The sequence below is a fragment of the Mastomys coucha genome, unplaced genomic scaffold (genome assembly GCF_008632895.1).
Source record: "Mastomys coucha isolate ucsf_1 unplaced genomic scaffold, UCSF_Mcou_1 pScaffold5, whole genome shotgun sequence".
Classification (NCBI taxonomy): domain Eukaryota; kingdom Metazoa; phylum Chordata; class Mammalia; order Rodentia; family Muridae; genus Mastomys; species Mastomys coucha.
The window spans coordinates 6,406,314-6,417,496 of record NW_022196911.1 but is presented as its reverse complement, the minus strand read 5'-3'; the positions used below and the strand labels follow the sequence as shown (position 1 = coordinate 6,417,496).

The 11,183-nt window shown below is 48.6% G+C and overlaps 1 long non-coding RNA gene across 2 annotated transcripts; it reads left to right on the top strand.

Annotated features, from left to right (window-relative positions):
• Positions 1-1,357: 1,357 nt before the first annotated feature.
• LOC116078005 lies at positions 1,358-10,698 on the top strand. 2 transcript variants are annotated; one of them, XR_004113396.1, is made up of 5 exons: positions 1,358-1,452; positions 7,385-7,570; positions 7,973-8,048; positions 8,599-8,640; positions 9,420-10,698. It is a non-coding gene; the product is annotated as an uncharacterized LOC116078005 (long non-coding RNA). The 2 variants fall into 2 exon arrangements; XR_004113395.1 differs by lacking the exons at positions 1,358-1,452; positions 7,385-7,570 and having other exon boundaries at positions 7,941-8,048.
• Positions 10,699-11,183: the final 485 nt, after the last annotated feature.

Sequence of the window (11,183 nt, the reverse complement as noted above, 5' to 3'; positions counted from 1 at the left end):
TTCCTGAAGAGGCACCAGGTTCTAACTGTGGGTCACAGTTTAAACAGATCTCCCTACCACAGCATCTCAGTTTCTGAGGTTAGCAGACACGCGTCACCAGGTGATAAATGGCTCTCTCTTAATAACAGCCTGGAAAATGGATTTGCAAAACAATAAATAGCCAAAGTCAAAGCTGTGGGTGTGTCTGTGGAGGATGGTCTCGGTTGCTTATAAGAAAGACCCAGCCCATTGTGAACAGCTCGGTTAGGTCTCAGGCAGTCCGGGTAACCAGTTTGAGTTTGCACAGCATGAGACCTAGCATTCCAGCCTTTTGTTGATGATGAGGGATCTCTTCTGCAGCTGCTTCTTAGCTGGTGAGGGCCATCCTGGTAGTCCAGGAAGTTGGAATGCAAGGTAAAAATGGGGAGGGTGTGGGAGCTAGCAGCCCAAGCTTGCAAGCCAGTTCTCTTTTATCTGGATGTATGCACGGCCTGAGACCTAACAGATACACAGGCTGGGCCTCTTGGACTGTTAGAGCTAGAGCGAGCTAGGTAGACAACACAAACAGGCAAGGATTCATCTGTGTATCTCTGCTCTAGACTGTGGATAGGATCTGACTAGCTGCCGGAGTCCCTGGCTTAACTTCCCTCCTTGGTAGTCTTTAACCTGTAACTGAAAGCCAAAGAAACCCCTCCTGAACTATAGAGCTTTTATCACGGCAACAGGAACAAAACTAGAAAGCTAGGAAAAAAAATGACTATCTTTATTAATTTTGTGGATTTAAATATCTGCCTACAGTTGCCTAGAGAGCTAAATAAACCCCTAAGCAGTCCATGTTTCAGACCCCTACCCCAGGGAAGTGGAAGCGCCTGGATTCTCCTTGCTGGCTCCCCACTTCAAATATGGCCTGCCCACGGGACATTCAGGCTTCCTGGTCATGGAGTCCCTCAGTGCTGGTCTATGAGCAGACCAGCCCACAGTCCCCATCAGTACCTTCCGTGTGCATACTGGGTATATCTGCTATGTTGGAGGTGAAACTTTGTAAGTCGTTGTAAACTCCCACCCCTCCTTTTTGTAACCTATTTTAGAAACGGGCATTTTAGCTATAATCAAATTCAGATGAAGTTATATTTGATTATTGCAACAACTACTGTACTAACAAACAGAGAAGAAGCCTTGGTCTGCCCAGGGACAATACCGGGTGGAGACAGACGTAGAAGGACTGCGGTGAGGGGTCGTCTAGTGAACCTCCCTGGAGCCTTCAGAGTGCTCTATGAACACTTTGGATTGGCATCCATTAGAAACCGGAAATAATTCATTTCCGAAAATAACACGATCTCTAAGCCTCTCAGCTTGTAGCACTTTTGCAGGTCACTCATAGACCCATTGGGACCTTGGGACAGACAGTCATCCTGTCGCGCTCCTCGGAGGCCCCATGAGGACACTTCGAGTAAGCAACGCCTTCCCTCTCAGGTATGTCCCCCTTTATCGTTGTACCCAGGTTTCTCCCTGTGTTTTCAAGGGCACAGCGCGGATTTCCTGATAGAACTGCAAGCGCCAGGTGTCATTCAGGCTTTCTGCCAGCAGAGGGCGACCGAGCTGCGGGCCGGCGGCAGTTGCTATGGAACAGTACTTGGGGCTTCCGGCCAGGACACCACCAAGTGAAAATGGACAAGGATGCTGTCCCAGCCCGGAGGCCGGGGGGTGGGGGGGCGAGGGTCCTGGCTGTGCTCTGCTCCTTCCGTGAACCCAGAAAACTAAGTCCAGTAGAGCATTCTAGAGACGCCCAAGACACATTCAACTCTGATCGGCCTTATGGGCCCGCTGCTCACACTGCTGAGCAGCAGTTCTTGACCACACCCCAGATCCTCCGCACAGGTCACTCCAAGCGTGGGTGTAGGTACTGCGGGAATCCATGACCTGGAGAGAAGAGCCGGCTGTGTCCTCCCAGGACAAGCCTCTCTGGTGACGCCTCAGTCTGTAAAGCACCATGGGACTCCAGACTCGGTCACCCTGCTGAGTTTGGGTTCCCTCTCATCTTATGCTCCCGCGGTATGGAGGAGACACCTCCCCCATAGTCAGTAACAAATCTGTAGGGCGAAGGTCTTTGCCACCAGACTGGTGTTTTTCCTCAGGATCTCTGAATGACTATCACCTTGTTACAAACAACTTCCTGTTCAAGCCAAAATAAGTGGGGGTGGGGAGGGATGTCAAGGCAAACTAACAGTCACCTGAAATACTTTACTCACCAGTAATAATACTGACATTTTGCTATGCGTGTCCCATATTCTCCTGTCACTTGCATGTGTGGATATCTGCTCTTTCCAAAGTAGGGGTCTTCCTCTTACCTGGACACGGTAATTTGCTTTTCCATCAAAGGGAACCGAAGGGACACTTGGGAGTCCCAAAATGAGCTTTTATGGGGTAGCTTATATGGCAAAGGTGCTTGCTGCCGAGCCTGGTCCTTGGTTCAATCCCTGGAATCCATACAGAACCCTGCAAGTTCCCTGACCTGCTCACTTGAGACATGGCATGTAGTGCATATGCAGAAACACAAACACACAATCACACACACACACACACACACACACACACACACACACAAAACTTTTTTTAAAAAGAGCTGTTCACTCTGAAAGGAAAGGGAGTAGGAAGTAGGCTGGCTGGCCAGGGACTATCCCTGTTCAAGTCTGGAAGCTCCCTGGACACCTGTCACCCTGAGTCATCTGTTGAGGGCTTGCCCCTAGCACAGGGCTTTTTTTTTTTTGAGGAAAATTCCGTTCCTATCCCTGCCTGATCCCTCTGCAGCTCCAGGGTGTCGCTTTCTGGTGTGAATTTAAATCTGAAAAGATGTAAAATAACTCTGTATTGACATACAGAGAACTCCACACCTCCTTTTCCTCGAGCTGGCAGGAAAGAGGAGCTTTGCTATCATCAGTGACTGTCAGTGACATGGAGGGGTGGGAGGGTGACTGCCTCCCCCAGACAGCATTTGGTGATGCCTGGATGGAGACATTTTAGTTGTCACGACTGGGGAAATGCTATGGCTCCTGGTGGGTAGAACAGAACCCAACTCCCCAAGCCCCCCAAAAAGAGAATTGGCCACTTCAAATGTTGGCAGTCTCAGATTGAGAAGTATTATTCCAGGTGTTCCTAGACACTCCCTTAGGGCCCAAGAGACCCTAAACCTTGATCTAACTTGGTACTGCCAAGTAACAATGGCCTTGATCCAGAACCCCTAGGCCTTGTCCCTTGGCCCAGGACATAAAGAGTTGGTGATGAAGGCAGGCAAAAGGTTGCAAGGCAAGTCTGCCAGGCAGTGTGTGGGTGTCAGGGTGACAGTCACTGGGGTTGGCTCCACGTTTTATCCTCTTTATTGTGCATGGATTCAGGCCAGTTCCTAAGGTGCTGGAGGAAGATGAGCCCCTTCCCAGGAGTCTTTTCTTCCCAGGTGCTCTACACAGCACAGCGCCTCCACCGACCAACCTTCCTTACCTGGAAGACACTTTCAGAGCTCAAAGGAGCCTTGGGTGTTTTCTTTTGCAACCATCTTCTTCCCCAGGTAGGAGGAGTCCAGACTGGGTTCATGTATGGCCTCAATGCCTCAGTTTCTTCGTTAGTAAATTACAAATAATAACATCCACCATCTGCCTGGGGCACTTTCACACACATTATCTCTCCAGCTCTCAACACCCTGGGAAGAGAGTGGGTCGCCCACTTGAAGGCACCTGGGCTCTGACTTCAGGTGCCTTTCCCCAAGCTGCAGGACCGGCAGAGCAGGTTCTGGGGAAGGCAGGCAGTATAACCAGGATTCCCTCTCGCTGTGAGCGCTAGGTCTTGGATTTGCCTCCAATTTATATCACTTATAACCCCCTGCAAAGTCAAGACGCCTTAAAACTCTAATGCTTCTTGCATCTGAGATGCTCAAATACTACCGTGGAGGGTCTTTCTACTACAGAAACGGAGAACCTAGCCCTAAACACGTATCTCTCAACCATTCACACATGTGCGAGGCTCAGGGCAAGTCTGTTTCAGGAAATGTTCACAGGGGCAGCACGAGGCCCCGTCTGAGTGACTGCCAATCGCACATAAGGCCTTGGGGCTCAGTCTCTAGCCACAGCACAAAACTGAGCACAGTGACACAGTCTGGAACAGCAATACTCAGGAGGTAGATACAGGAGAGGCAGGAGTTCAAGGTCATCCTCAGCCTCGTTTACATGAGATCCTGCGGGGTGGAGGAGGGGAGCAAGGGCAGGTTGTCAGAAAAGGTTGATGAGAGATGGTGCATGTCTGTAACTCCACCACTCCAGAATCTTGAGTTTGGAGGCAGCCTGGACTAGAGAAGAGCCCATTATCTTTCCGGTGCTGTGATAAAATATCATGACCCAAAACAACTTATAGAAAAGGAGCTCATTATGGGCTTGTGTTTCCAGGGGGATAAGAGCCCATTTCGGTGGAAGGGAAGCATGGCACAGAGTGGCAGTGTGACAGAGAGGACAGAAACCTGATAAACCATATCATAACATCAAACGTGAAGGAGAGAGGGAGACTGGATAGGGGTGGGGCTATAATCTCTCAAAGCCCCGCCCCCGGTGATATCACTTCCGCCAGCAAGGTTGGTTGCACCACTCATCCCCCCTCTCCCCTGCAAACGGCCCCATCAACCGGGGACCAGGTGTTGAAACCCTTAAGCCCAAGGGGGACATTTCTCATTTAAGCCATCACACTCTACTCCCTGACCCCATAATCTTGTGGCTAAACCAGGATGTAAAATGTTTCTACTTTAACTCCAAAAGTCGTCATAGTTGTTCACAGTCTCAATACTGTTTTAAAATCCAAGTCTATAGTCTCTTCCGAGGCTCAAGACAGTCTCTTCACTATAACCCCCCCGAAGTGTCAAAAAAGCAAGTCACATACTTCTGACACAATGGCATGAACTATGCACTTTCATTCTAAGAGTGAAGAATAGGGGGATAGCCAGGAAATACCGGACCAGAGAAAGACCAACGCCCAGGTGGGCCAACTCCAAATCTTGTAGCTCTGTATCCAGAGTCTGGGGCTTCAAAGGCCTTCAGTCTCCACCCCCACAGTTTTGCAATCGCCTCTCTTGGTCCGGTTCCATCCCATATATGCAAGTCTCTGTGGCAGATGTCCCATGGCTCCAACATCTTGGGGGCTCCACTAGAGCCCAGCCTTTACATTCATCGCTCCATTCACTGGCCTCTCAGGGTCTCTTGCTCTCTCAAAGGGTCTTCACGACATACCCTCACTGACCTTGGCATCTCTCTGAAAACTCTGGAGGAAGAATCCATGATCCCTTTACTCCTGAATCCTTCATCACATGGACAACACTGTCAAGTTCGGCTGCTAGTTTGAGATGGACCCTGACCCACCTCGAATCACACTAGAAACAGCTTGGGTTTTTTTGTTTGTTTGTTTTGTTTTGTTTTGTTTTGTTTTTGTCTCCAGCTGTGTTCCAGGAGTAGAAAACCTCTCTTAAAGCTCTACTTCCTAAGTTGGAGACTTGGCAGGGTGGGGTCTTGCTCTCTGGATACCATTCTTTATTGTCCCAGTACAAGTGGGTCTCTCCTTAAGGGCCCTAATCCCTTTAATAATCACAGCCCCCCTCCTCTCTGCACATCCCTAGGCTGCAACATAGAGCTTGGTGCCTAGTGTCCTTTTTCTCTCCAAAGTATACATTTCAAAAAAAGTTTCTCTCTGCCTCATTTGCTCCTATTTCAATACAACAATCACGTCACAGATTCAAGGGGATGCTATTGTGAACTTGCCTGGAGCAAAGAAATTAGTCCATTACTTAGGCAAGTTCTTTGGGCAAGGGCAAAAGGCAGTCAGGTTTTTGAGGTTGTTGTTGTTGCTGGTGGTGATGGTGGTGGTGGTGTGTGTGTGTGTGTGTTTGTGTGTGTGTGTGTGTGTGTGTGTGTGTGTATTTCTTCTTCCAAATAGCACAAGAATGGCACCTAGCCTCGTTGCTACTCTCACTCTCTGAACCCTCTTGAGGCAGGCCTCTACAACCAACATGGCTTCCTACACTTCTAGCTTCCAGGCTCCTACCAGAACAGCCCATTAAACCCTGCCTATCACACGCCTTTAATCCCAGCGCTTGGGAGGCAAAGACAGGTGGATTTCGGAGTTCGAGGCCAGCCTGGTCTACAGTGTGAGTTCCAGGGCAGCCAGGGCTACACAGAGAAAGAAACCTTGTCTCAGGGGGAAAAAAAAAAAAAGAGTTCAACTGCTTTTCTAACTCAAATATCCAAAGTTCCCCACATCCCTCCTTTTAATAACATGGCCAGGCTCTTCCCAACCATCAACACTCTGGTACAAACTTCAGTATTGGTGACTTTTCTATTGTTAGAGTACAACACCATGACCAAAAAGCACCTCAGGGGAGGGCGGTATTTTAGGTTTATGGATCCAGAGGCGTTAAGTAAGAGTCCATCATGGTGGGAGGGAAGCCTGTCAGCATGGGATAAGCAGGGGCAGGGACTTCAACCATGAAGCAGAGAGATGGGGGAGGGAGGGACCTGAAAGAGGGGTGAGGCCATAAACTCTCATAGCCCACCCCCAGTGATGTAACTTCCTCTAGCAAGGGTGTACCACCTTCCGAAACAGCGCCATCTACTGGAGACCATCTTTCCCACAAGATGGCCTCAAACCCTGGGCTCCATTCATTTTCCACCTGCTGACTTTGCAGGTATGTCCTCTGTATCTGGCCATGTCTCCCACTGCTTTGACAGAGGTTTTTACAGGGAAAGGGTTTGACCCATTCTGTGTGAGTGGCTCTGAGGGTATCTGCATGAATGTGTGGGTGAGCTCCAGATACTGTACTCACTCCCAAGGACCATCCAGAGCCATACTATGGACCAGCAGAAATGTGAGTTATTCCTTGCAGCCCTACTGAATCAGAGCCCTGGGGTAATACCAGTAATCTCTCCTCATAAGACCCCACTAGCACTTTTGCAAAGCAAAGTCTAAGAACCACTTACCTCTGATATAAACCAAGTTTCACCATACATTCCTTACTGTGAGCTGAGGGAAGGTGTGCTTCTGTGTGGATAGACACATACAGGAGCAGCCTTGTAACAAGTGGCAGGTTTGTAAACATTTCACGTCGAGTTTCTATCTTAGAAAACAACGGTGTGTGTGTGTGTGTGTGTGTGTGTGTGTGTGTGTGTGTGTGCATGTGAGTGTGAATGCATGTATGTGCATGCGAGTGAGCATGCATGTACGTGTGCATGTATGTGTGGGTGTGTGCATAGATGTGTGTATGTGTGCACATACATGCATGTGTGTGTGTGTGTGTGTGTGTGTGTGTGCACATATGAATACTTTCTAACTCTGGGCTCACTTTGGAGAGTCCTCTTAGTATATGGCTTTTATCTCCAAGGATATTTTGTCACTGAGCAAAGTAACACCGAATCCCACTATTTCATACTAACATAATATGAAGAGAGAAAAAAAAGGAGTAGCTGAAGAAAAGAAGAAGTAAATAACAGAAATAAAGCTGAAATGGATGAGAAATGACGGTCGTGAAAATGGGAGGTGAAGGCAGCAGGACAGAGGACTGATGGTGGTAAGTTGGTGATGGTGGAGGGCATGGCATTGGTGGAAAAGGAGAAGGTATTAGTGGTGGTGCTGACAATGGTGATAACAGTGGGAGGAGGGAAGTGGTGGTGATGAGGTTTGGATCATGATGGTGTTGGCAGTGGTAGTCTAGATATGGCAGTACTGACGGCATAGCCATGGTACTGTTGCTGGGTGATGGTGCTTGATACAGTTTTAACAGTAAATGTTCTACATATGCTCATGTGTTAAAGTATAGGTTCCCAGCTAGTAGTGTTATCTGGGGGAGGTTCTGAAGACTTTATGGGCGGGCCTTAGCTGGAGGAACCAGATTACTTAGGACAGGTTCTTGAGAATATTTACTCTCTGGCCCTGTCTTGTCTTCTTCTCTGTACTTCCTGTCTGCCACAAGGTGATCAGAGAGAGCAGCCTGCCACCTGTTCCTGTGAACGGGGAGCTAAGCAGCCATGACTGGCCACTCCAAAACTGTGAGCCTTTCTTCCTTTAAGCGGTTTATGTTCCTCATTAGTCCCAGCAACTGTAAAAGCAACTAATCTGTTGTTGGTGTGGGTGATGGAACAGGAGACGCTGGTGGTATCGGCTGGGGTGGCTTGGGTGGCGATGGTACAGCAGTGTTTACGGTGTTCCTGGTGTTGGTGGTGATAGTGTTGCCTACGGTGCTGGTATTGTTAGGATGAGAATAGTGTGGGTGGTCATGGGGGCAGTGGTGACGGTATTATTGATGCAGACTGCAGACGATATTACTGTTCGTGGGATGGTGTGGGTAGTGATAGTGATGGTACTAGTGGTGAGGATGATGATGGAGGTGTTGGTGGTGATGTTGATAATGATGTATTATTATTGGTTGTGGTGGTAGTGGTGATGGTGTAACAGTGTGTGGATATTAGTAGTGATGGCGTGGTGGTGACGGTTGTGGCTGATGGTGGTCTTGGTCGTAGGAGGAATGATGTCCATGCTGCATCCATACCAGACTCTCAGATCATCATGTCCCCTCTTTTCCCACTTTCCCCCCAAAAGGTCTATACTGCTGGCATATGGTGCGTGTCTATATGGACGTGGGTGAGTATGTATCCAGACATTTTGTTTTTAACATTTCTGAAATTTACAAAACTCCCAAAGTCTTAAAATAAAAATAGGGTTAAACCATTTGGATCTTCTGGTTTTTTTTTTTTAAAAAAAAAAAATGAACCAGCCAACTGTAGTTATAGGCAATTAATGTGATTCTGGGAGGGCTCCGGTGCGAGATAATGGAAAAGCTGATTAGAAATGAGCCAGGGGTAATTAGGGAGGTCGGAGCGGTCCCTGAGCTCTGAAGGAGAAAACTCTGACTCCGGCTGCTTCCAGGCGCTGGGGTCTCTCCACAGCAACCTGGCAGCCAGAGGTGGGAGAGAGCTAGCCAGGAAAGGCTGAGTTCAGCCCTGTGTACGGGAGGAAAGGTGAGGACGAGGGCGGACAGGAGTGGGGCCTCTCTGTGGTCCTGCAGCTTCAGAAAGGAGACAGCTAAAAATAAACTCCCGAGAAGGGCAAGGGAAATGAGGGCAGGAGGGAGGGGCCTGGGAGAACAGAAAACAAGACTGCTGGCCTGGAAAGGCACCATCGCCAGGCTAGGGACGAGAGCCAGGGAGGCCAGGGGTCCCCACCCCCATGTGAACACACTGTCACACACATCCCCCCCGCCCCCGGGGTCCCTCAGCAGCTCCCCTGCCTTGCATCCCTGCATTCTGAATTTATCTCCTCCTCTGGGTCCTGTTCTTCTTGCTCTCTTGAGTCTCTCTGATCTATTTTGAATGTTTGATGTTTGTTCTGCTTAGCTGCTACTGCATTTTCTTTCACAACAGCAAGAAGCTGAGTGACCAGACCACTGAACGAAGCAGCAGCAGCAGCAGCAGCAGCAGCAGTAGCAGTAGCAGCAGAAGCAGCAGCAGCAGCGCTTCCTGCTCCAAACCTCCTCCAAGAGCAAACCACCTGCAGTTGGAGCTGAGCTACAACAGATCTCAAACAGCACAGAGAGAACCTGCACGCCCTGCCTAGGGACCTGACCCACGTTCACAAGAACCTCGGTTGCTGTTTTGGTCTTGTAGGCTCTCAGAGAGCTCCTGTCCTCCATGGCGTGATTTTCAGACAAGAGGAACTCCTTCTTGCACATTGTAAGGAGCCCGGATCTAAGAAAAGGGTTCTCTTCGGGGCACATAGGGAACAGCTCGACCCTTTGGAAGATCATCACTTTCCTATAAACCTAGTCGTGTCACATCAGTAATGTGATGCTTACTGTGTATCCGGGGGACTGCTGTAGATTACAAAGCGACAGCAGACATTACAAACTAGAGAAGGCTGCCTGTTCTGCAGCCAGGATGCCTGTACAATCCCGGCTCTTCCTTCTCTTCCTCCTCCCAGCTGTGAGACTGACGTAGCCTTTCTGAAACCAAAGCTCTCGTCCATCAGGACTAAACCGGCCTCACAGGGTTACTGTGAATATTTAAACATTAAGGATTTACTGTGCTTGGTTTGTCTTGGCATGCTGCAAATGATCACAATAATCACTTTTATTATTATTATTTCCCATGGGCAGTAGTCAGCCATTGGCCTAATAGCCTTCTGGAGAAATGACACCATTAATGCTTTATCAAGGCTCAAAGCAGAGGCCAGCAGGAGCTACAAAAGCCTGCTAAGCAGGACCTGTACCATACAGAACCCCATGCACAGACCTCACTGCCCAGAAACCTATCACCTAGTCTTACAGAGCCTTGCCATCCTGGGGGACTTAGACATCCCTACCTTGTGAGTCTTGATTTCTCACCACAGAAGCAGGACACACACCCTTCACAGGTTGGGTTCAGCTGCCACTCCCATCATGCAAACCTCGGCTCATGTGGTACCAAGGAGGAACCACTCCTCATCCTGTATAGATCTTGTGGGGCATCTTGTGTACCTTTTCCTGCGTAGCATATTTTGTTTTTTGTTTTGTTTTGTTTTTTATTTTCTCAAGAGAAGGTTTCTCTGTATAGCCCAGGCAGGCCTCAAACTCAGAAATCCACCTGTCCCTGCCTCTGGGATTAAAGGCGTGCGCCACCACCGCCTGGCTCCTGCATAGCATCTTAATGGATGTGTTGCTCAATGAGGCAAGCACCTGTAGAGGCAAATGCCTATGTTAAGGCAACTTCAAAATGTCCTTTTTTTCCCAACTAAAATGTTATAATGAAAGCTGAACAAATTCACAGTTGTTCTCTTACCATCATGATGTATCTGAGCATGCCTTCTGCCCAAAAGTATTCGCAGCTTCCCTTTAACCTTTCAAACAGGGACTCTATGACCTTGAACTTAGCAGGTCCCACATGTGAAATTTTAAAAAAATTACTGATTCTCTGAGAATTTCTTACATGTAGACAACATATTTTTATCATATTCACCCCACTTCTTTCTCTGACTCCCCTGCAAACTTTATGATTCCCTCTCTTTCATATTCTTATTCATATTTTTATTCTGTCTCCCTCCCTACCCCATGTTTCTGTCTCCTCTCTCTCTCTCTCTCTCTCTCTCTCTCTCTCTCTCTCTCTCTCTCTCTCTCTCTCTCTCCCTCTCTCTCTCTCTCCCTCTCTCCCCCT